We start from the raw sequence: 24,456 nt of genomic DNA, 5'->3' as shown, positions 1-24,456 counted from the left end.
ACACAGTACATAGTAACAAAGCATGAATAAAGCCTTGTTTTTAAGAAAATCTAGATCATCCCTCCCTCTCCCTATGCCACACCGAAGATAGGAGAGAAAACTTCCAAGACTTTCCCCTGTGTCTGGAGACTGTCCATGCACTGTTTCCAGAATTTAGGGAATGTGTTAGCTGGAGGGGGTCCAGATTAGTCTAGTGCCTCCCCGACATCCCCCAGTTACTTTCATTCAGGTGTACTCTGCTTATACCTGTCCTCTACAAGAGGCTTCTGTTTAGTAGGATTTGAGTTAAATAAAGGATTCTACTGGTCTCCTTTCTACCAAAGTTGGAAAAACACTGACATAGTCCAATTCTATGTTTTATAGGGGAAGCTCTCTCAGACCCAGAGCAGGCTTGACCAAAATAACCTAGAAAGGTAGGACAGGTCCTTTGCTCTTTAAATTTTTAATCTCTGGATCACTACAGCGAAACTATTGGGGTGAGAAAGACAATCACCACGGGAAATATGCTCCAAAAACTGTTTTCACCTGTTGACAGAACAGAGGAGGGTAGCAGAACCAGATTTAAATTCTGACTCCATCACCAACACCAGCTATCTGGATGATCTTGAGCAGGTTACTTAACCATGCAGAGTCTCTTCATCTGCAAAAAAGACACATGATACTTGCTTGTTGGAGTTTTTGTGTTAGTATATTCAAAATACATAGCGTCTAATAGGTGTTCCTTTCCATCCTTAGAGCCTTCCCATAGGCTGTTCTCTCTGCCTGGAAGCTCTATCATCCTTCTCCCCTTCAGGTAGCTGACTTGGACTTATTATTTAAATGTTTCTTTCACTAGATTTCTTGGATTTGAATCCAAGCTCTTACTAGTTGAGTGACCAGGGGAACATTTAGCCTTGGTTTTCTCATTTATAAAGTGGGTGTATTAATATATAACTCATAGGGTTATTAAAATGACATAAACTGCTTAGAACAGTGCCTAACAAATATTAGGTCTCAATAAAATGTGGCAAGGACTATTTGTGGGATCCGTAATTCCAGAGGGCTCTTTTTCCTCCTTCGGTAAGCTACTCACATTGCCTGGAAGCTCATGACATTTACTCCTTATTCTTGGAGTTCAGAAATTTCACCAGGATATATTTTTAAATATCCATTCTGCCAATCTTTGTCTTTTAATTGGTGTATTTAGATTATTTACATTTAATATAATTATTAAAATGTTAGAACTTTGCTATGTTGTTATTTGTTTTCTTTCTGCACAGGGGAAACTCTTGGAAGTCTTCTCTCCCATCTGTTTGTTCCCCATTTCTTACTCCTCGTTTTTCTTTTTCCTGTCTCCCTGTGGACTACTTGGGCTTTTTAAAGAATGCTACTTTGATTTATCTAAAGCAATTTTGCTTGTATCTCTCTGTATAGTTTTTAAAGTTGTTGCTCAGGTATTAAACCATACATAAATATCTTACTCCAGTCTACTGCTCCTGACATTTTACCCCTTTCAGTGAAATGCCTAGGACTGGAAGTTCTAGGTGTGTGTTTTAAAATTAATACAGTGTAGAAATTAGAGTCTTTTTTACCTGATAACTCAAGTCCATACATTTAATGTATAGGTAATTCAAGTGCATAAATTTGATCTGATAATTCAAGACTATGGGGTTAGTCTTTTTTTCTATTATTTTTTGGTTATTGCTTTGTTCCTTTGTTATTTTTCTTCTGCTCCATTTGGTACTATTATTTGCATATCTTCTAGATATTTCATCAATGTTTGAAAATCCTCTGACTCATAATTTCTATTTCTTTTTATTTTTGGCTTGGTACTCATCATTAAATCAGTTTTCAGTGGTGTTCATTACATTTTTCATTTCCACAATTGAAAATTTAAAAAATTGTGTGTCTGACTTTCAAAAACCATTTTTCCTCATTTTGATCATTTCTGTCTAACCTCTGCTTGAATCTCCTTACATTTTTGGTTTTAAAAAGTTAGTTTTTCTTCTATTAAATTGATCTCAATGTGATTCATCTCTTTTAGTTATTCATCTTGATTGTGCTCCTTCAAGCTATTGACTCCCCTTAAATAATCTCTGATCTGCTTTGGCTACTTACATCAACACCTGGGCAAGTTGGACTTTTGTGGCCTCTTGGGTACAATAGTTCAGCGATCATGAAAGGAAAGAAGGATGCTTCTCCAGTGGCCTGGTGGTAAACAAAGCTACCTGGCTGGGTCCACCAGGCTGAGGTGAGGTGGAAGAGGCTTTTAGGATCTTTGGACACTCCTAGAATTAATAGGGTGGGGTTGGGCTGCTGTGTGCCATTGTGTAGTTTGTTTATTGCAAGGGCATCTGGTAGAGAGGATTAACAGGGGCTAATGTCCACTTGCTGAGCTGTGTACTCTGGTGTGCAGCTACATCGGCCCGAAGGAAGGAAGCATATTTTCTCATTTTCACAAAGGTATCTGAGAGGGGAAGCTTTTTTCCAACCCACATAAAGATGCTGTGCGGGCTAGGCGTGACTCTCAGGGGATAATTTGGCCCACCTGTGACATTCCGTTCTATAGCGGCAGGTCTTGACAGAGTCAGAGGTCTTCCTGCAGACCTATGTGCAGGAAGCGGGCAGGGACAGTTCTTCCTCACCTGTTGAGGGGCCCTGCTCAGCTGGGGTCAGCTGGGCCCCTCAGGTAGCCCAGGATTGAAAGCCTTTACTGCAGACTCACTAGCGAGGCCAACTACTTCCCAGGCTCCTGGGCCTTTGTCCTTCTTGCAATCGGACAGTGTGGCAGCGACACCGCCCTTTGCCAGTCCTGCACTGGGATTGTATGTGTGGAATCTCCTTTGGGCTCCGGCTATAGGCAACAGTGTCCTATGCCCCATTCACTGGATGGCTCACAATTTGGGTTCCCTCAGCAGGGAGCTGGGTGAGAGAGGGGCTCAGGAGGCAGGCCCCCCATCTTCAGAGAAGCCCCCTGGGTAGGCATGCTAAGGTGATTTAGAAAGTTTCTCTATAACACAGTTCTACTGCAGCCATCTTTCCTCCCCAACAATAGAGCTTTGTTTCCCAGATAAACCTGAATCTGAATCCCATTTGCCAGTTCTGTGACCTCATACCAGTCACTTGAATTCTCTGAGCTTGCCTCAGTTTTATCTGTAAACTGGGGATTGTCATGTGTGTCTTGCGTAACTCAAGGAGCTGTTGAGAGAATCAAATGAGATGATTGCTGTCTTTGGTGTTTTGCAAACTGAAAAGTGCTATGCAAAAGTAAAGAGATGAAAAGAATAGTACTAGAGAGGGTGGCATCTGCCGCTGGGGGCTGTGGGGAGCACAGTGGCACTGGGGACTTGCAGTCACCCAGCAGATGCAAAGCAGAATGAAGCCTATGGGAAGTGGCCAGATGTAGTTGTCAAGACCAGGGTAGGGCCACACTCGACGCTGACCACAACCTCAAGACGTGCCTTCTTCTGGGGAGCTGATCTCCCAGGAGCTGAGCCAGCAGGAAAAAAAAAAAAAAAAAAGAGAGAGAGAGAGAATTTTAAAAAGAGATAAAAAGGCAAGAGTAATGGATGCTGAACCCAGTCCTATCTTTTCAAAGCTGTCTCTCAAAACACTGAAAGATTTATCACTTGAGGAATGAGATAAAAATTCATCTGACAAGAGACATAAAGAGCTTGAATATTTTTTAAAACTTGTGATAATCATTCCCAATTCTATACAAAAATCTTATTGCCATCCTCTGTTTCTAACTGAGTCATTATGTCCATTACATTAGCAATAGATTCGAATACCAGTTTTATCAAGGAGCAGAGAATGCAATTAGGAACAGGAAAAGAAATATAAGCAGACGAGGCTTAGATGAGAGCTAAGGAAGCAATCCAGAAATGAGACGTGTTTTCCATCCTCCTGCCCTACCATTTAAAAAAAGGTAAAAATAGATCATTTTTGGGAGAATGACTGTGATAAGCAGTCAAGCAAGATTTGGAGGGTGTTGGGAGACTTATCTCTCTTCACCAGTACACAGATAATGAACTTGCTAGCTCAACTCCCTATTCTTAGTATTATGCAGTGAATTGGACAATTCGTTTTTAAGAAGTGAGCAGTGAATGTCTGCTTTGGTGTCCTCGAATCTTGGGAGTAAGAACATATTGTTTTTATGTCAAATTTTCTCTCTGTAGAGCAACAATCTAATTGTCCTTAAGAGGTAATATAATCCTCATGATAATCACCCAATTTCTTTTGCCAAGAGCAGTACCTCTCTTCGTGACTGATAACACTTCAGCTTCCTTAATCTCAAAGAATCATTTGGTTTAGAGCTCAGGGTACATTGGTTGTCATCAGGTATAATTGCCTCTTCTTATAGAGGAGTAAAGCGTAGCTCAGAGAGGTGATGCGACTTTCCCATAGCTACATAGCAAGAGAGGGTCAGAACTAGTCCAGAACTCTAGGGCACTGCTTTTCTACAAGTAGCTCAGCAGAAGTACTGGCATAGATATCAGATAGGGCTGTTTTTAATAACCCTAGTACTTCTATAGTCCCTGAGTCGTGGCTCACCAAAGCCTTGATGTAACTGTCTCATTATATTTCTGCATAAGACCTTGAATATTAAGAACATACAATCAGTTTATGTGGTGTAATAACACTCTTCACCAAACCATTTCATCCCCTATCCAATGTGGATTCACTTCAGAAGTCTTAAGTCTGTAGTAGGCACTCAACAATGTTGACTGAATGAATGAATAACCACTTAGAGGCCCATTAAGGAATCATGTCGTTTTAGATCTGAAAGAGACCTGGAAGGTCATTCTGGTCCCCTTCCTCCATTCTGCTGAGACTTGAAGAGTGAGAGGACTCGGGCACGGTGGCAGAGCACTCCTATAGCTCTTTTCCCCTCTGCTTCCCATACAGTGTTCTTTCTTTCACCCATACTGCTTCTCATCAATTTGATCTGGAAACATTAAAATTGCCAATTTACTTGTGTTCTGGTAAACAAAATAAATATTTCTAACATCTAAAACACTTAACACTTAAAAACACTACTCCATAGAAAATGACAGGATCAGGGTTTTTTTTTTTTTTAACCGTATGGAATTTGATCATTCTGAAGAAGAATAGAAACTTGTCTTAAATCACTGCAGACAGTAAAGCTGAAATTTGAAGCAGTAAATGATTCTATTTTGGGAACAATAGATATGAAGTCAGGAAGAGTTAGGCATTCTAAGAAGGAAGTTGTATAGAAAAGCTAACTATTAAGTCAGCTCTCAGAAGTATTTGAGGGCAAAGGAGATTAATACAGGTAAGGGGAAGGTATGGGCACTTAGCAGATGACAAATGGCATACTCATTGCCATAGAGAAAGCAAACTTTTAGCTGAAATGGTACTTATGGGAAATAAATTCGAATCTCAGATGTTTGAGTCAGGAAGTCTCATTAGGATGCAACACAGCTTGTCATTATGGGCTATGACATAGTGTCACTAAAAAAAGGAGAGCCATGAGAGAGGGACAAGGCACAGCCACATAGCAATATGAGAAATTTCATTCTTGCTATATCTTGTTCTATATTAATATTAGATCATTTGATGCTATCCTTTCACCAAAAATGACTCTTCAGAGTGACAAAAACAGATTAAAAGTAATCTATATCCAGGGTTTTTTTTGTATTTTTAGTAGAGACGGGGTTTCACCGTGTTAGCCAGGAGGGTCTCGATCTCCTGACCTCGTGATCCGCCCGCCTCGGCCTCCCAAAGTGCTGGGATTACAGGCTTGAGCCACCGCGCCCGGCCTTAAAAGTAATCTATATCCCAATGACAGCTGTTAGGGTAAAACTTGAGAAACATATATATTTTATTTGTTGATTTATTCATTCATTCAATAAATATTTATGGAATTATGGGAAGGCAAAAATAAATAAGACAAATAAGACATTGTCTTTCTCAAGAAGGTCTCAAGAAGACAGACGTGTAAACAAATCATTGTAATGGGTGTGCTGAGTGCTTAACTTGCTGTATGCTATACATAAATATAGCAGAGGCTCAAAGCAAGGACTGAGAAGAGCTCATGGAGGACAAGATATTTTTGACCAGGATTTAAAGGAAGAAGAAAAGTTTGTCCAGCAGGTTGGGTTAAAGGCTAGAAAAACAAGGAAGCCTCCCAGAGGGCAATAATAGCTTATGTAAAGTATTTAGCAGTATAGGATTTAGAATTTCATATGAAGCCCGGTGCAGCTATTTTAAAGATGTGGAATCTTGGCCAAGCGACTTTACTTCTTGGAGCCTCAGTTTCCTTCTCTGTAAAATAAGTAGAGTAATCCTCACTGCATACAATGATTAGAAGCATTCTTAATAGTGCTGGGTAGCGAGTAATGAATGCTGTTTCATCTCCAGGAACTCTTAGTTTTTAGAACACTCCTAGGTTGTAGGCATTGTTATTATGCTCCCTTTGCAAAGGAAAAAAACCGAGAACTGAGAGGTAATGGAACTTTTCCAAAATTACATAGGTTAAAAAGCAGCAGCACTGGGATTTGAACCTAGGCAGTTTTACTCAAGACTACATTTTTTTTTTAACACTATGTTATGTGTCTCTTATTACATAAGGTACCCTAGGAACATAAGGTGTTTGGTGTGCAGGTGTGGGGTAAGGAGAGACGGGGCCACAGGGGTAATAGGATCACTGTGGACTCATGTGATGCTAAGGAGTTAAGACTTTGCTGCATGATCAAGAAGGAACAATGGAGGTGTCTTCAGCAGGAGAGTCACTGGTCAAGTCTGTGGTTGAAAAAGATCACTGGCAGTATGTGGAGGATGAAAATAGGAAAGACTGGAGGCGGTTACTACAGCCTTGGCAAGAAATGGTGAGGCTCCAACGAAGGCAAGGGCAGCAGGATGAGGGGGAGGAGACATGTGTAAGAGAAGTTAAGGAGACAGAGCTGGTTGGACTTAGTGGCCAGTAGAGTATGAAGGCCAGGAAGAGGGAAGAGTCTAGACTGTCCCTTTGGTTTCTAGTTTAGGTGCCCAGAGGAAGGAGGTGCTGCTACCAGTTGAGATAGAGAAGCAGTGCAGAAGGGGTAATTTGGGGGAAAGATGTGGATTTGGTTTTGGCTCTGTTGAGACTGGGGCACCTGAGGGACATTTAGGCGATGTTCAGCAGGCAGTTGTGTCTCTGGGTTTGCAAGACAGAAGGTTTGGCTGAAACCAGGCAGCTGATAGAATTGCTCTGTGAGAGTGAAGGGAGAAAAGAGGCCAAGGAGGGGCATGAGGGCAATGGCAAAAGAGGCTGAGGGGCAAGAGGGACCAGAATGAGAATCTGAGGAGAGCGGGGTCAGGGCCTGGGTCCAGCACCTAGAGAGGCTGACACTGACGTAGGTAGCTAGGAAATGGAGGGGGACAGGGCAAAATTCCATGGGGGAACATTTGTGCTCACTGGAGAGGAGGATAGTTCTTATCTTACTTTCTGACAAGTGCTATGCTTTTTGGTGTTTAACTGCCTTGGAGAGAGTAATTTGATGATTAATATTTATCTACAAACTAATTTTTAAAATAAAACTTTATTTTGAGAAAATTAAGAAATAATTCAGAGAGACAGAATACTTGATTTTTAAAAAGTTTTCTTTATTTCCACTATGGCTTCAGATTCTTCCACCCTCACGGCGCTTCTGTCTCCTGGGGCAGAACTTTGTATACTACATCTAGTGCAAAGACCCCTAAGGAAAGCAAAAGGCTCACTCAGCCCGTGGATCTGGGTGGCAGAGGGCAGGGGCACTGAGAGAAAAGGGAGCTTTGGGTGCAGTTACGTAGGAGGTCTTTCAGCGATGGAGCCACTCAGGAGTTTCTGGATAGACTCCTGGATTTGGAAATGAAGGTCACAGAGGAGGAGCACCTGCCTTCATCCAGACCTTGTCTCCAAAGTGCTGCTAGTCTCCCCCTACTGCCCTTGGATGAAGGATGCACTTGTTAACATCTGCCTGTGCACCATCCCCAGAATGATTTAACATCCCAATCTGGTGGGGCCTCATCCCTACTTAGAACTGTTCCCATGAACCTGCCAGTGCACTGAGAACACGGTGCAAACTCCTTGACCAGGAATTGGCCCCTGCTCACTCCCCTGCTTTATGTCTCAACTCCTGCCACTCCCTCTGTGGGATCTCTCTCATCTTGGGGTCCTTGTTCCTGTGGTTTCAACCTGAAAGGCTCTCTCCACACTCCTCCCTTTCATTGGCCAATTCCACTGGCCTTTCAGGTTTCCATTTAGAGCATGTCCCCTCCAGGAGGCCTTCAGTCTGTCAGTGCAGGCCTGTGTGGTGCCCTTGGCCCTATGGGATAGGGCTATTGTTACAGGAACTGGACTGTATTTTAATAGTCCTAGACTGTACATTCCGTGAGGACAGGGACTGCTTTATTAAAGGTGTATTGTATCTCCAGTGTCTAATGCAGGATATGGACCTAGTAGGTGTTCAGTAGAGTTCAGCACAGAAAATAGTTCGTGCATAGACACACGCATTTGGGTATAATGGTCAGAGAGGTGGTAGGGTAGGACCAGAACCAGGGGAGTGGGTGAGATGGCTCAGGGGGTCAGAAAAGGGCTGAGTGCAGAGTCCCAGGGCGTTCTGGCATTTTAGAGCTTCTGGTTTGAGGAACCCTCGAGGAGACCGAGAAAGTGACTGGAGAGGGCTGAGGAAAGCTGGGAGAACAGTTTCCCAGCGCCGAAGGAGTTTACAGAGACCGGGGAGGTGGTCCACAGTGCCTAACGTGGGCCCACGCTTTCCCTCTCCCTTCAGCCCAACACCTGCGGGGCATGGGGGTCAGGGGGCGAGTCAGAGTCATCTGCGTCCCCCAGGGTTCCCCGTAGCTGGGGCTTTTCCTGGCGGAAACAAGGCGTGAGAAGGGGGTCGTTTTGGGAACTCTTCGGGGTTCCAGTTCTGGCCCAACCCCACGGGTCTGGGTGACCTTGGGGAGTCCCTTTCCTCTCCCAGCCTCAGTCTCCCCCTGGGTACTCAGCGGACACTGCGTGCCCCGGCGGTGAGCTGAGGCAGGCGGCGGAGGCAGGGCCCGGGTGGGAGCAGGCCCGCCCACTGCGGCGGGCCGGGACCTCGGAGCCCGCGGAGGCTGTGCGCGGGGCTCCTCCCCCGGGGCGGGGGTCGCGGCGCCGGCAGCTGGCGGCCGCGCAGCTGCAGCCTCAGCACCTGCCGCCGCCAGACGGCGCGGGCGCGGCCCGGCCCGGCCACCCCCTCCGGCTGCAGCCGCGGCGCGGGAGGCGGAGCCCGAGCCGAGCCGGAGCAGCGCTGCTGCCCGAGCCTTGGCCGCGACTGTGCCCGCCGCTGGGCGGGGCCGCCCCTCTCCGAGAGCGTCAGCCCACTAGGTCCTTGTCCGCGCGGGCGGCACCGCCTCTGCAGGTAAGGGAGGCGTCCCGGCACCGCAAAGTTTTGGGGAGACTGCCTGTCCCCACACCCCGGGCCTGCGCCTAGGCTTCCTCTGCGCCGCCCTCCGCCTGCACCACCAGTCCCGGGTGACCCGCGCCCGCCTCCGGTCCTCGCGTCCCCAAGCCCGGCTCGGGGGCGCGTCCGTAGGCTACCTAAGGACCTGCCACCGTGAACTGCTTGCACAGTAGCGATGTGTGTTTAAGTTTCCGAGATCTGCATGGTGTAGTGAGTGGAAAGAGCGGCAACGCGGGAGGGGGAGAGACCTGGGTTCAGGTGCGACCGCGGCCAGTGCCAACTTTCTGAGTGACCTCAGACCAACCCTCCCTGCCCGTCCTCGATGGCCACACCTGAACCAGAAGGGGTTCGCCAGGGACGATCAGCTGCAGTGCTAATGCCTGTGTTGTCATTTTTTGAGTAGAGGGGCGTCCCTGAGTGTCTCAGCTCCAGAACTCATTGCAGGTGGAGAGGAATAACCCACGGAAGTGAGTCTCTGGGGTCGCGTCGCTAACTTGCAGCAGCTTTGGCTGAGCTTTAGGAGGGTCGTTGAGTCAGCCTCGGGGAGCAGGGGATGCTCCTAGGGTTAGGAGTCAGGACTCTGGCTTCTGGTGGCTCCTCTGCCGTCCACCCACCGTCTGTGTGACCTTGGGCAAGTGCCCCCTGCTTTTGCCACCTATGAAATAGGGTGGAAGTCGTGTTCACTAGATGTTCGCTGTCTCTTTCAGCTGTAAACTCTGGAGAAGCGGAACCTCCGGTTCTCTGCATTTAGTCAGTTTGGGTGGAGGCAATATTTCACCAAGAATCCATCTAGCACTTGCAAATGAGCGTTTAGAAAATAAAGGAGGCATTTGCAGTTTGCTTTGGAAGTCCCAAAATAGGCATGGGGAGGATTGGTGAATGCTCAGCTCGCCTTCTTCAGTGCTTTGGACCATCATGAAATATGCAACGACATAATGATTTGTTTTCAAAGTGGCTTATAGATCAGGAAGCGTTTCTGTTTGTGAGTTGGTTATTTTTGTAAAAACCTCAGAATGGTTGTTTGGGGTAAAAAAAAAAATGCACTGTTCTAGGGGTCCTGACCTAGAGGCCAGCATCTACTTGTTTCTAGTCTAAGATGATGGTTGAGATGATTTCCAATCAAGACAATTTCGGGCATCCTTTGGTCGGTGTTGAGTGTGGGTACGGTTAAGGAGCCAAGTTCATATTTTCCAGGACCGGCGCATTCTGGCGCAGCCACAGCAAAACCAGCACGAGGTAGTTAACTGTGAGATGCTAGAAGGAGAACTTTATTCTTTTGCCCGATATCTTGTTCCCCTTGTGCTGCAATTAGTGTGTTCCCAGTGTGTGGGTGAAACGCCTTACCATGAAAGGATTCTCGCAGAAGTAATTTTATGATTTTATGTCCTTCTTCGACATCCTGGTTTTAAGTTTCAAGCATTATGAAATCAGAGAGCTGGTGAGGGTGTGCCTGGTGACCAAAGCAGAGTTGTGGTACTTAAGTTTGCCTTTCCTGAATGAGACCCCATCCTCGAAGCTAATTTGTCCAGAGCCTTTTATCTCTCTGATGCATTCAAATGCCACCAGTCTTTTCCCTCTTCATTCTCTATTGGTTCAGCAAGCACTTTCTCACTACTCATTCGGGAGGCACAAACATGAAAATTACCAACAGGCCCTACCCTCAAGGAGCTCAGGTTCTGGTGAGGAATAAAGAGGCTTGTGCCACAGGATCTTCATTCTGGGCTTTATGGCCTGGGATCCCTGTGAACACTAAGGAGGGTGAATTCCAACTGGAGATACTGGAGAAGGCTTTACAGTGGAAGGTGGAAGAAGAGGATTTCAACAGGTGGTGAGGAATAGAAAGGCCATGTGTAGGTCAAGGAGCTGGTACGAGCAAGGAACTGGTGAGAGCTGGGAAAGCATGAGACAGATGAGAACAGTGAGCCACGTGGAAGCACAGAGAAGGCAGAGCACTTCAGAGAAAGGGCAGCAGGAAGAGGCTCTGGAGACTCTGAACCTGGGCTGGAATCCTTGCTGGCTGTGGAGTATTGGGCCTCCGAGCCTCACTTTTTTTGTTTGTGAAAGGGGAATAATAATAATTCCAAACTCACAAGATTAAATGAGGTCATGTGTAAAAGTGTCTAACAGGGTGTTTGCATGTGATAGGTGTTGGATAAAAGTAAATTCTTTTTATCAGAGGGTTCATAGGCAAGCTGAATAAGTGTTTGAAGCCACCATTGGAGTAAATAGTGCTTTTTGTTTAAGCATGTGCATTGATTTTGAACCTCACCACCAGCAGAGAGTTCTTATGACAATGTGATGCGTACTCGAGGTGCCTCCTGATTCAAGGGGCAGGGGCTTTTTGTTATTTGGAGGGTGTTCAGATCAGATACTAACATCAACAACAGACAATGCCCTGTAAATACTGTTAGGTGGTGGGAGGTCACAGAAGGCTAATCAGAAGGCTCAATCCCTGCCTCACACAAGCTTATCACTATGTGCTCAAGAACCCAGGTTGGTTGGGTGGGGGGTGCAGATTTGACAGTCAGACACAGCTCTAAATATATCAGCTTTGTCCATATAGCTGGGAGCGGGGTAATGGCTCCCTTCTGTCTTATATTTGCAGTGGTTTCAAAGAATAGGACACAACCTGGGCAGCATAGTGAGACCCCCATCTCTACAAAAAATTTACAAGTTAGCTGGGTGTAGTGGGTGTGCACCTGTGGTCCCAGCTACTTGGGAGGCTGAGGTGCTGAGGTGGGAGGATCACTTGAGCCTCACTCAGACTGCAGTGAGCTATGATCATGCCACTGCACTCCAGCCTGGGCAGAAGAATGAGACTCCATCTCTAAAAAAAAAAAAAAAAAAAAAGAGGACAGGAAGGTGAAGAATAACATTGCAATACCTTATGACCCTGTGTAGTACCATGTAGCATCTATGGTACAGTCCTTCATTTTTTTCAATCAATGGTTATTCATAGAACACCTGCTGTCTGCCAGAAAATTGTTCTAGGTGCCTCGAGAATACATTGAAACAAAAGGCAAGGTCTCTGCCTTCCTGGAGTTTATATTCTAGTTGGAGAAAATAATGAACAAGTCATTACATAAATAAGGTAATTACAAGGTGTGCCAAAGGCTGGGAAGAAAATAAGCGGGGAAATGTGAGAGAAAGTAGTAGGAGTGGGACTCCACTTGGGGGTGGTCAGGGCAGGCCTATCTGAGCCAGTGAGAGCCACAGGAGAGAGGGAGCCAGTCTTGCCTGGAGCTGAGTGAGGGTCAGTGCAGCTCTGTATCTGTAAGAGGTAGGGTAGGGTAGTTCTGTGTATGAGAATGCAGACTCTGGGGCCACACCACCTGGAATTGAATACTTGCCCCTTGGCTAACTAAATGTATTCCACTATCAAGTTATTTAATCTTTTAACTGAGCTTCAGTTTTTTCATCTGTAAACTAGGGGTAATAACAGTACCTCCTTGAGAGGGTTTTTGGAGGACTGAATGAGTTGATACATGTAAAGTACTTAGAATAGTGCCAGTTATATAGTAAGCACCAAATAAAAGTTCAATTGAGGGTGAGAGAAGGAGGAAACTGTTCCAGGCAGAAGGAACAGCAAATGCTAAGGCCTGGAGGCCTGAAGGGGCTTGGTGCATATATGACTAGACGGGCTGTGTGTGCAGGTATTATCCTCACAGTTATCAGGGAGACTCCTGAGCAGGCTCTCTGCCCCTTCAATACAGAATTATATATTTTAGGAATTTTGAAGAAATGACCACCCACAGCACTTTCACTTGCAGGATCAGGCCGAATGGTGTGGTGAGCTGCTGCTGCTGCTGCTGCTGCTGCTGCTGCTACTGCTCTGGGGACATTGCACAGTAGATCCTTCTTTAGGATCTCTTTCCCTCCCTCCTTCCCTGACCCCGGAGGTGCTCATTGATGCATAAAGGGAAAGCAGGAGTGGAGCTGAGCCCCTGGTGTCACCAGCCCTGGTACGAAAGTACTGGCTCTGCCCGCTTGCTGTGGGGTACCATTCAGCCATCATCCCCTCCTCCTCCCAAGCTGGAAACTACAGCAGGGGAGGCTAATCATCTGTGCCATCTCCCTTGTTCCCTCCTTACTGAAATCTACTCAGTAAGAACCAAGTGACCTTGCCCTGTAAAGTAACAGCGACCAAGCCCTGTTATTTTTACTTCCAAAATCTCTCTCAAATATGCCCCCATCTTTCCATTCTCTCTGAGCATCAGGCTTCGGTGCTCTGTACTGTAAAGTGTGGCTCTGATCTCATCATGCTCCTCCTCAGAGCCTTTCAGTGGGTCTTCCCTGTATGGATACTGAAGTCCCGAGTCCTCAGCCCAGCAGGCATGGTGGGCTACCTCCATCCTTTCTGTCACACCCCCTCCTCTGCACCTTGTCCCCACTCTTTTTTTTTTCTTTTCTTTTTTGTTTTTTGTTTTTTCTGAGATGGAGTCTTGCTCTGTTGCCCAGGCTGGAATGCAGTGGTGTGATCTTGGCTCACTGCAAGCTCCGCCTCCCGGGTTCAAGCAATTCTCCTGCCTCAACCTCCTCAGTAGCTGGGACTACAGGCACCTGCCACCATGCCTGGCTAATTTTTGTATTTTTTCATAGAGACAGTGTTTCACCATATTGACCAGGCTGGTCTCGAACTCCTGACCTTGTGATCTGCCTACCTCAGCCTCTCAAAGTGCTGGGATTACAGGCATGAGCCCCCGTACCCAGCCCCCCCTGCTCTTAATACCCCTGGCCTCAGGTCTCTAGGCCTTTGCTCCCCCGTCTAGCCCCTCTGTCTAGCGTGTGCTTTAGCCTTGGTGGTCCTGCCTATGCCTGAAGGCTAAGCTCAAATCCTACCACCCCTAGGAAGCTGTCTTCCAGATCCTCTCATCCCAGGGATTTCACTATCCCCTGATACTTGGTACCTCTCATGGAGAAATCATTGCTGTCAGCCTTGAAGGATTTTGTGTGCGGTTACTTGTGTATGTGGCCATAGCTCACAGAAAGCCCTTGGGAGGGCCGGTGCAATGTCCTTCTTCTTTATACCCCACAGCCCTTTTCACAGAGCCTAGCCCTAATGCAGGTCTTTACTGGATTGACAAAAGCCTGTGATTTTCCCGAGATCTGAAATGATCTGAGTCAAGCCAGAAGCATGAGGCTGATGCTTGGGGGGTGGGGTGGAGGTGGGGGGGGTTGCATATGGTTCTCAGCTGAACTCACTCATGGCATTCTGATCCCTCAAGATGTAGATCCTTCATTTGATGATGGGTTGATGCAACCTCCAAGATGAATCTGAGTTTCTAATTTAGTCTTTCAGTGTGCCTATTTTAAAGGAATATACCATGTAAAATTTGAACCTTGAAGCTTTTGACAATCATTGTTTATATTACAAAAGCATTCTTTAACTGTAAAAAAGATCAGTAGCGAAAGCTTTCAAACACCAAATATACCTATGCACTTAATACCATTCAATGTATAAAATTTTGATTTATCCACAGTGATTGTAGTTGTACTTTTACTGTATCCTGAGATATGCACTAAACTTAATATATGTTCATGGAAGCAGTACTAACAGTGGCTTAAATTTGTTTTGGTAACTACAGATTACATTATGCAGGTTTGCAAATCTGAGACTTTTTTTTTTTGTTGTTGTTAGTTAACTATCCACCTGAAGGACAGTGGGAAGCCAGACTTGGTGCTTGGCAGATTGATATGAGGACAAAAGCCATTATTTTCATTAAGTGACACAGTGTTTTCAGGAACTCACCTGATGTTTAGAGACCTTTTTGCCAGCAGTTAGAAGTAGTTCAGGCCACCAATCATTTCTCAAGCTGGCTGCTAAATGATATGTGCCCTTAATATTAGTTGTTTTGGTGAAAAAGAAAAAAAAAACACTAATTACAAGTTGGAAAAGATAAGATGGTAAATTTAAAAGTTCTTTTGACTTCTTTCAAGGAATGATCTGAGAACCTCAGCTGCTTCAGTAAAAGGGTGATATGGCAAAATTTCAAAATCCTGAATGGAAAGAGCTTCAGAGGAATTCATCTGGATGCAACAGTGCATCATTCTCTGAGATTTTTGACTTAAGAGAAGACAGATGTGCAGGCAACTGAGAAATGCTGTGCTTCCTGTTCTCTGAGTGTCTAGAATATAGGGTGTAGGCTACAGTTTGTATTAAAACCAACGATAACAATCCCACCTCCCCTACCAATTGAAACCCCTGTCTGATGCTGACTTGTGGTTATTCACATGTGAAGCTTCTGAGTTGCTGCTTTGTTGTTTTCTTTGCTCCAATGTAGAATTCAGAAGGATGCAAAAGGAAAAGCAATTATTAAAAATGAGGATGGCATGTATTTGTTCTTTTAAAAATAATTTATTTGGTAGCTGCAGTCTCTGTTCTCTCTGGCTTTCTCTGGAAAAAGACACCAGTCCAGACTGTCCAGGGCTCCCCTGGTACCTGTGAATGTGCTGTTAGTTCCTGGTCTGGTTAGAAGATGATGTCTCTGTGGAGATATATACTTGGCCTCTTTCTTTCCCCCTGGGGTGAGGGACATTTTGTGTATAGGAGATGGAAGAATAGATGGTCTCTTTCTCAAGCTCATTCCTGGTTATTTTCAGTACTTAGCTCTTTGCAAAAGCTGCGTAATAAGTGTCTTAGTGAGAGTGTGCCTTGTTTATGTGCTGAAAACCTAGATTCACACATATGTTTCCAGATATTTTAGCTACCAGTCATAGACCCTCAAACAAGACCGCCAGCTCCGGAGATGATCAAGTACAGCCTTTGTGTGGTGCAGGAATTCCCCTAGCATACCCAGCCTTCCTCTGCTTGGACCTGCCAACCCCCACCACCCTCCTATTCCATCCTCTGTTGGCTCTGGTTATTACAAAGTTCTTCATTATTTCAAGCCAAAAATCTTCCTCTCGGCAATGTTTGCCCCATTGGCCCTGATCCTGCCCTTTGAAGCCCCACACAAAAAATCCATTTCTTCCTCCCTATGACAGCTAGTTAGGCCACTTGGACCTTCAAAGACAGGGATCAGGCGCCCACATCTTCACTTCTTCAGGCAGAATGCCCACTTTCTCTGGCCCCCTGGAAAGCTAAGAATGGGACACAGCTGTGCTGGTGGGGGGTCTGATCCTCCCAGAGAGGAGCAAGCCCACTGCAGCCTCACTTCAATCTGTATTTGCGTTAGCACAGCCTGAGGCCTGTTAGCGCCCGGTGGGTCCTCCTACTGGGCTCTGCACTGGGCCACTAGGGAACTGCGTGCACTTTGGTGTCAGAGAGCCCCGAGTGTCCTGGCCCAGTGGTTGATGTGGGGTGGCCCCAGGTGAGGCCCCAGGGGTAGCCCCCTCTCTGGGACTCAGATCCCTCATCTGTCTGACTACTTCTTAGGTGCTGTATTTTTTCCTGTGGATGCTGTAACAAATCATCACAATCTTGGCTTGAAACAGCAGAACTGTGTCCTTTAACAGTTCTGGAGGCCAGAAGTACAAAATTGAGATGTTGGTAGTGCTGCTCTCCCACTGGAGTCTCTAACGGGAATCCTTCCTTTGTCACTTCCAGCTTCTGGTGGCCACTGGCATTTCTTGTGGCTGCATCACTCCAGTCTCTGCCTCCCTGGTCACATTGTCTCCTCCTGTCTGTTTCAAATCCTTGTTTCACTCTTATAAGGACACTTGTCGAGATTTAGGGTCCACCTGGATAATCCAAGAATAAGCACCTCGTCTAAAGATCATTAATTTAATTACAGGTGTAAAAATCCTTTTTTCAAATAAGCTCACATTTATAGGTTCCTGGGATTGGGACTTGGAATTTATTTATTTATTTATTTATTTATTTATTTATTTATTTATTTATTTTGAGACTGGATCTCGCTCTGTCACCCAGGCTGGAGTTCAGTGGCATGATCAAGCTCACTGCACTGCTGATCTCCTGGGCTCAAGTGATCCTCTCACCTCAGCCTTCTAAATTGCTGGGACTATAGGCGCATACCAACTGGCTAATTTTTTAATTTTATTTTTAGTAGAGATGAGGCCTTGCTATGTCTCTCAGACTGATCTGGAACTCCTGAGCTTAAGCAATCCTCCTGCGCCAGCCTCCCAAAGTGCTGGGATTACAGGTGTGAGCTACTACATCCAGCCAAGACTTGGATATCTTTAGGGTGGCCGCCATTCAGCCATTGGCTCTCTACTGCCTCTACTTTTGCAACTCCCTTTTGTTTCCATTGTATTTGAACCCAGCTCTCCAGGGTCACTGGCCTCAGATCCTCAGGCCACATGTCTTCTGTCTCCTCCTTCCTTCAGCATCCTGGCTGCTGCTCTGAAGGGTGCCAGGGCTTTTCCGATCACTCCTGTTGTACAGATGTGAGTGGGGCCCTCAGGGATTAGGCTGCCTAGGAGAAAGCTCAGGTCTTCCTGCTGCATACCCTCATTTCCACCAGCATGCTGTGGCTAGTCAGTGGAGGCTTTATCAGTGGGAAGGAGAAGCTGTGGCTGCTAAAATATTCATTGCTGGTTCTTAGACTTAGGGAAGGTCCCACAGTGAATGTGCTCTGGACAAAGAAGGGACACATTTTCCCCCTAATTGAGGGAAATTATTTATATTCTCAGTGCCCAAATACTCTGTAAAAAATCAGGAAATGCTCCTTGGCAACGCTGTAAGAGCGTAGTAGTATCATCTTCTTGCCCTACAACTAGCCTGTTTCAGAAGTTCCATGGTCCTTTAAGTGTGATCTCCAATCTGCTGCTGGCTTCTGGGCTCTCCAAATGCAGCTCCCACTAAAACATGCTTTTCTCCACAAAGGGAGTGTGGTGCTTTCTTTGCCGTTGACTTTTCTAGCACTGGGGAAAAAAAAAAAGTGCCGAGGGGCAAGCAGAAGAGCTGGGTCTGGTGAAGCTGGTAGTGGAGCTGAGGGAAAGCAGGGGGAGGGTAGTGGCCTGGGAGGGTCTGGACACTGAGCAGCTCCAGACTCTCTGCCCATTGCTGCCTCCAGGATTCCTGTCTGAGGGCATCCTCCTAGATGGCTGCTCCACTCATTTCAATGTGCTTTGCTAAGAAAGGCCTGTGTGGGGATGGGGGCTGGGGAGGAGAGGTGGGGAGGGAGGAGAGAGATGAATCAGACAGCCCCTGCCCCGCCCGCGGCTGGAAGTAAGTCAGTGTTGGGCAGGGTACTGCACTTTGCAGAGACCCTTGGGAACCTAGCAAGGGCTGGCCATGCCTTGCAGGGAGATCTAGGAGGGCTTCTGGGAGGGACTGGCATTTGAACCGAGCCCTAATGGGTGACTAAGAGATAAAGAAGAGAAAGATGGATAGAACAGTATATCCAAAGTTGACCTCAGGTGGCCCCCTTCCTGGTCATTATCCAATGGAGCTGCACTGGAAGAAGCTCAGGTGTGACAGGGACCTTAAGGACCATCTAGTAAGGAAGATATTCAGACTGCACTGCTTAGAGATCTCCACTTCTCATTTCTCTAGCTGGGTTTAAAGAACAGTGATTTTCCATTTTGACAAGGCTTGCTTGGTGTAGCCACTTCAAAATATCCCCACACCAAAATATAACGCTTTGTCTGGGATATCTTTTCCAGACTGAGGGAGCCTTCCCTCCTGCCCCCTCATTTCTGCAAGGCAATACTCCCCAGACTGTGTGGTGATGGGGTGTTGCTGTGTAACCTTCCGCACTTGACTATGAGCTTCCTGGGCAGGGACTGAGCCTTGCTGCTCATTCAATACAGAGCCCAGAATGAGGCTTGAGGGGTACAGTGTTGACTGATGAAATGAATGAATGCATGACTATGACAACTTCCTTAGCTGCATCTGGCTCCCAGGTGTCTTCATTGGTCTCTGCGGTCATCAGTAGTGTCCTGGCTAAGTCAAGAGCATATGTGGGCCTCTGTGTTTCTCCATCTTATATTCTCTCCTGGAGTTGGTTTGCTGTATCAGCCAAGTGCTAGCAGAGACTCAGAGGGGTGGTGCCCCCTCTCTGCACTTTGAAACGATGGGGAGGCTGTGGACCTAATGTCCAGCCCCTGAAACTGCTGCCTGTTGTTCTGGGACATGGCCAGACTGACCTGGGAACTTGCTTACTCGGGCCAGCTGGCTCTTCTTGGTGCCTTGTAGTCTTAGTACTAGAGCCACAGAGGCACGAGAGTGCAGGGGGGAAGTGCCCAGGTGACTCCATCAGGCCTGAGTTTACCAGCTGCATGATCTGAGGCCCGTTGTTTACTTGCTTTCTTAATTGATTATCTGTGCATGTTAAACTTACAGAAAAGAAGATACAGGGAAGATATGATGGTCCCTGTTTTCCACTTACACACGGTAAATATTCAATAAATGTTAATATTCTTTTTATATTATCTGAAGGGCTGTCATGGAGAAGAGAGATAAAACTGGTTCTATGTGTTAGAGGCTGTCTGGAACAAAGTTTAATTTTGCCTCAAGTTATCATCCTTTCCAAATTTCATAAAACCCCCCAGTGTCCTAATTCCTCAAGCTTACAGCATTCCTGACATCTGTGTTTCTTATTCTCTTCCACCTGCAAACTACCACCACCTCTCTGTGAATTTGAAGGTTGCTTCCCCTTGTCTGGGCCTCAGTTTCCTATCTGTGGACTAGGTTATATCCAAGGTCCTCTACAGCTTCGACACTACATTTAATTTCACAACATAGATAGATAATCCATGTCTTAGACTGTTTTGTGTTGCTATAACAGCTTGTTTGGAGGTTCTAGCAGGGGAGCACAGCTACTGGTATACCCTTGACTGAAGACCAGTCCTCCTTTATCAGGGATGGTCGTCCTCTTTGCCCAAGCATGCAGCTTTGGGAGGGATGCACATGGAGTGGTGAGGGAGGAAGAGGACACCTGCCTAGCCAGCCAGATCAGCCAAATCAACCCTGGTGACCAGTGGGGTGACAGATGTCACAGCCAGATTGCCCTCACTTCCATTTTGCTATAACAGAATACCACAGACTGGGCATTTATAATAAATAAAGATTTATTGGTTGTGGTTCTGGAGGCAGGGAAGTCCAAATCAAGAGGCCTGTATCTTTCATGAGCCTTCTTGCTGTGTCATTCCGTGGCAGAAGGTCAAAGAGAGGGCAAGAGGAGTGAACCCAATCCCACAATAATAAACCCATTCCCGCAATAACAGCATTATTCTGTTCATGAGGGTGGTGCTCCCATGTTCCAAACATCCCCTATTAGGCCCCACCTCCCATCACTGCCATTTTGGGGATCACGGTTTCAGCACGTGAACTTTGGGGGATATATTCAAACCATGGCCATTCATTATTTGAAAAGTGATGTTCTAGGCCCTGGAGCAAATACAGATGGAGTTACAGTCCTTGGCCTTATAAAGGTCACAACCTAGTGTAGGGACAAATAAGAAGTCAGCATCATGAATGCTATGGTAGGGGATGAATACAGGGCTGAGGGATCTGAACCGGAACAGGGAGAGCCTAGCCACTTGATCAATGTATGGGCCCATTGCCCTCAGGGAGGAGCTGTCTAGAAATGTTTGTCACTGCATAAAAACATGAATGATGGAGACCAGGGCCTCCTAGGTGGCACTCGGATTTTTTGCTTTGAATTGGAATTATCAGTATGGAAAATCCCAGCAGAGATGACCTATGTGAAGGACCTTCTTTCCTCTCTTAGTCTCCTGCCTTCCTGGAAAGAAAAAAAAATATCCAAGTCTTCAGAATAGATTGACCTTTATGTACAGAAGCTCTTGGGACACGCAGCTCAGTTTAACAAGTACTGTTTGTGTGCCTGAGAAATGTCTGGGAAGATGCAGAATCACATGTGTAAAGAGAATTAATCTATCTTTTGCCATGATTGTGTTCAGAAGCTGATTTTCAAAGACAGTCTCAATTTTCCTAGCTGTCTGGGTGACAGATGCGTACAACCTGTGCACACTCATCCCTCTTTTGTATTTAGTCTGCCCAATTTAATTTGTTTAGATTCCATAGGCTTTTATTGATTGTCCCTTAGAAGTTTAGCCTAATGTTGACAGCCTAGGGGTATGAGAGACATCATTAGCCAGAAATTTCTTTTCTAGCTGGACTAATAAGTCTGATACCCAAGAGTCAGTGAACAGAATGATCTGTTCATTGGGGATTGCTGAGTAAATTGGTGTGAGTGCCAGGATTTCTGCCCCAGGCTGAGAGATCTGGATAGATGGATGCTGAAGATGATTCTCCAGGAAGTCTTTTGGAGGAGTCTGCATTGGAGATGCGTCAGGTGGGCATTGCGTGCCAGAGTGGAGATGCAGGGGGAGGGGGCCGATCAGCAGGTGAACTTAGCATGGGTGTTCAGCTTGAGCTAACTTTCCAGTCTCATCCTCAACTCGTTGTTCTCATGCCTTAGTAATGAAAACATTTATTCAATGTGCAAGGCTCTAGCAGGCCTCTGGATTTTTGCTTGTGCTATTTCCTTTGCTTAGCTTCTCCACTGCCCCACTCCATCTACCAGTACAACTCCTAGTTATTTTTCAATTCTGGTGTTCTTCTGCTGTTTTGACCTCATGACGTTGCCTCTCCTGGCTTCTCATAGTGTTTTGTTTATATAGTCATCCTTCAGAATCCCATAGGCGATTGGTTCCAGGACCCCACTGCAGATAACAAAATCCATGGATGCTCAAGTCCTTTATATAAAATGGTGTGATGTTTGCATATAACTTATGCATATCCTCTTGTATACTTCAAATTATCTGCAGGTTACTTATAATACTTAATAGAGTGTAAATGCTATGTAAATAGTTGTTATACTGCATTGTTTAGGGAATAATGACAAGAAAAAGTCTGTACATGTTCAGTAGAGGCACATCCATACATCTTTTCCCCAAATATTTTCCGTTCAAGGTTGGTTGAATCCACGGATGTGGAAGCCACAGATAGGAAGGGCTGACTGTACTTCTGTTTTAGTTTGGTACCTGGAGCATGACAGACGCCCAAGAGATATCACCTGAATAAATGAATAACTGAATAAATGACTGATTATTAAGTTCTGTGTCTGACTCACCTGCTGGAACTGTGAAATGTTTCCTGGAAGAGGAGTGGAGGGCACTGAGATGAAAATGTGGGTGACAGATTCAGAGCAGGGAGACCACTGGGCTGCCCTTGGTGGTGGGGTGGGGGAGATACCCTCTGGAGGGGGTGTAGGACATCGACTTTTATTATTTATTTATTTTTACTTTAAGTTCCGGGATACATGTGGAGAATGTGCGAGTTTGTTACATAGGTATACGTGTGCCATAGTGGTTCGCTGCACCTATCCACCCATCACCTAGGTTGTAAGCCCCACATGCATTAGCTATTTGTTCCGATGCTCTCCCTCCCCTCACCCCACCCCCCACGGGCCCCGGTGTGTGTTGTTCGCCTCCCTGTGTCCATGTGTTCTCATTGTTTAACTCCCACTTATGAGTGAGAACATGCGGTGTTTGGTTTTCTTCTCCTGTGTTAGTTTTCTGGAGGATGGCTTCCAGCTTCATCTGAGGACATCGACTTTTTGATGAATAGAAGCACACAGTAAAAGCACTCTCTAAGATATACTACAGACATTAAACATTCGGGGAAAAGCCTGACTCTGGAATAATCAAAGAACTACAAATAAAATCAGCAATGAAAGCAAGGAAAAGAACTGCAAACAGAAGCCCCCTTATAAATCTAATAAATTAGGGGTGACTGAGTAATTGGGGGAAGTAATTTTCTACTGACTGGGGGAGCATAATTGGGATAGCCTTGTGGGGGACAATTTGGCTATATCAAAATCATTAAAAACTTGTATAGTCTTTCACCCAGCAGTGCCATTCCTAGAAATTTATCCTAAGAAAATAATTACAGATGTACTATCAGAGATGTTTATCTCAACATATTTGTAATGCAGATATCGAAAATCAACCAAATATCCAGCAATAGGGGCTCAGCTTTAAAAATGGCACTCTTGGCCGGGCGCGGTGGCTCAAGCCTGTAATCCCAGCACTTTGGGAGGCCGAGACGGGCGGATCACAAGGTCAGGAGATCGAGACCATCCTGGCTAACCCGGTGAAACCCCGTCTCTACTAAAAAATATAAAAAAAAAAAAAACTAGCCGGGCGAGGTGGCGGGCGCTTGTAGTCCCAGCTACTCGGGAGGCTGAGGCGGGAGAATGGCGTAAACCCGGGAGGCGGAGCTTGCAGTGAGCTGAGATCTGGCCACTGCACTCAAGCCTGGGCGACAGAGCGAGACTCCGTCTCAAAAAAAAAAAAAAAAAAAAAAAAAAAAAAAAAATAAAAATGGCACTCTTATCTATGGCAAGTAAAAAATAATGTTGTAGAATAATAAAGACACAGGGAAGTGTTTACAGTGTGTTTTTCAGTTCAGAAACCAGCATATATGGTAAGTTCCCAATTATGTTGAAAATGTGTCTTTTCACACAAAAAGACTAGAAGGGTAATTAGCAACTTATAGCTTTTAGTGGACAATTTTTATTATCTTCTCTCTAAAAAAGAAAACTTTCAAAATTTTCTACCAGCCACATGTATTACATTTATAAGAGAGGGGAAGCAAGTGCCAATTAAGAAAAAGAGAGAAGGTTTTGGAGAGCATTGTTTGAGCATCACTAGGTGGAAAACCAAATGGGCACATCATTTATCTTGCAAATTCCAGACAGGTAGTGTTTTCAGAAGGAAGAGTGGTCCTAGGTCCATTTGTGTGAGTATATTTATAGAAGTGAAAGCTTTGGGGGAAGGAAATAGATTGATTTTTTTTCCCCTTGAACTTTTGAAATTATTTTTTCCACTCCATTTGTAATTGAGCCCAGGGAGCTATTCTTATTTCTTCCTTTCTCGGGCACTGCGTTAGACCTAAAAATGTTAACTGGCTTAGGATGTGGGTTTTGCTAAAATGATTCCCCTTGAAGTCTTCACTGGGCTTTCTCATGCTTAAAAGTGGGGTCCCACAGAAGATCACTTTCTACCTAATGCACTTGGCTCCTGAATTCTTTGGCAACGTTGGGGTGGTCAGAAACCACTCCTGCCTTATGGTTCTGGACCCCATCAGCCACATGTGAGGGGCTCAGGAGTATGC

At 45.6% G+C, this 24,456-nt stretch overlaps 1 protein-coding gene across 2 annotated transcripts in view; it reads left to right on the top strand.

Annotated features, from left to right (window-relative positions):
- Positions 1 to 24,456, top strand: part of FRMPD1 (FERM and PDZ domain containing 1) — a 144,446-nt gene that overhangs the window by 38,469 nt on the left and 81,521 nt on the right. The window contains exon 1 of one of the 2 annotated variants that reach the window (XM_030919918.1): positions 9,228 to 9,368. The exons of the other annotated variant lie outside the window; for it this stretch is intronic. The gene's annotated coding sequence lies outside the window, so the exon portion shown is untranslated. Of the gene's footprint in view, positions 1 to 9,227; positions 9,369 to 24,456 lie in introns of those variants that run through there. 2 annotated transcript variants of the gene reach the window in all.

The sequence above is a fragment of the Rhinopithecus roxellana genome, chromosome 16 (assembly GCF_007565055.1).
Source record: "Rhinopithecus roxellana isolate Shanxi Qingling chromosome 16, ASM756505v1, whole genome shotgun sequence".
Lineage (NCBI taxonomy): Eukaryota > Metazoa > Chordata > Mammalia > Primates > Cercopithecidae > Rhinopithecus > Rhinopithecus roxellana.
This window is presented reverse-complemented; position numbering and strand designations above follow the sequence as displayed.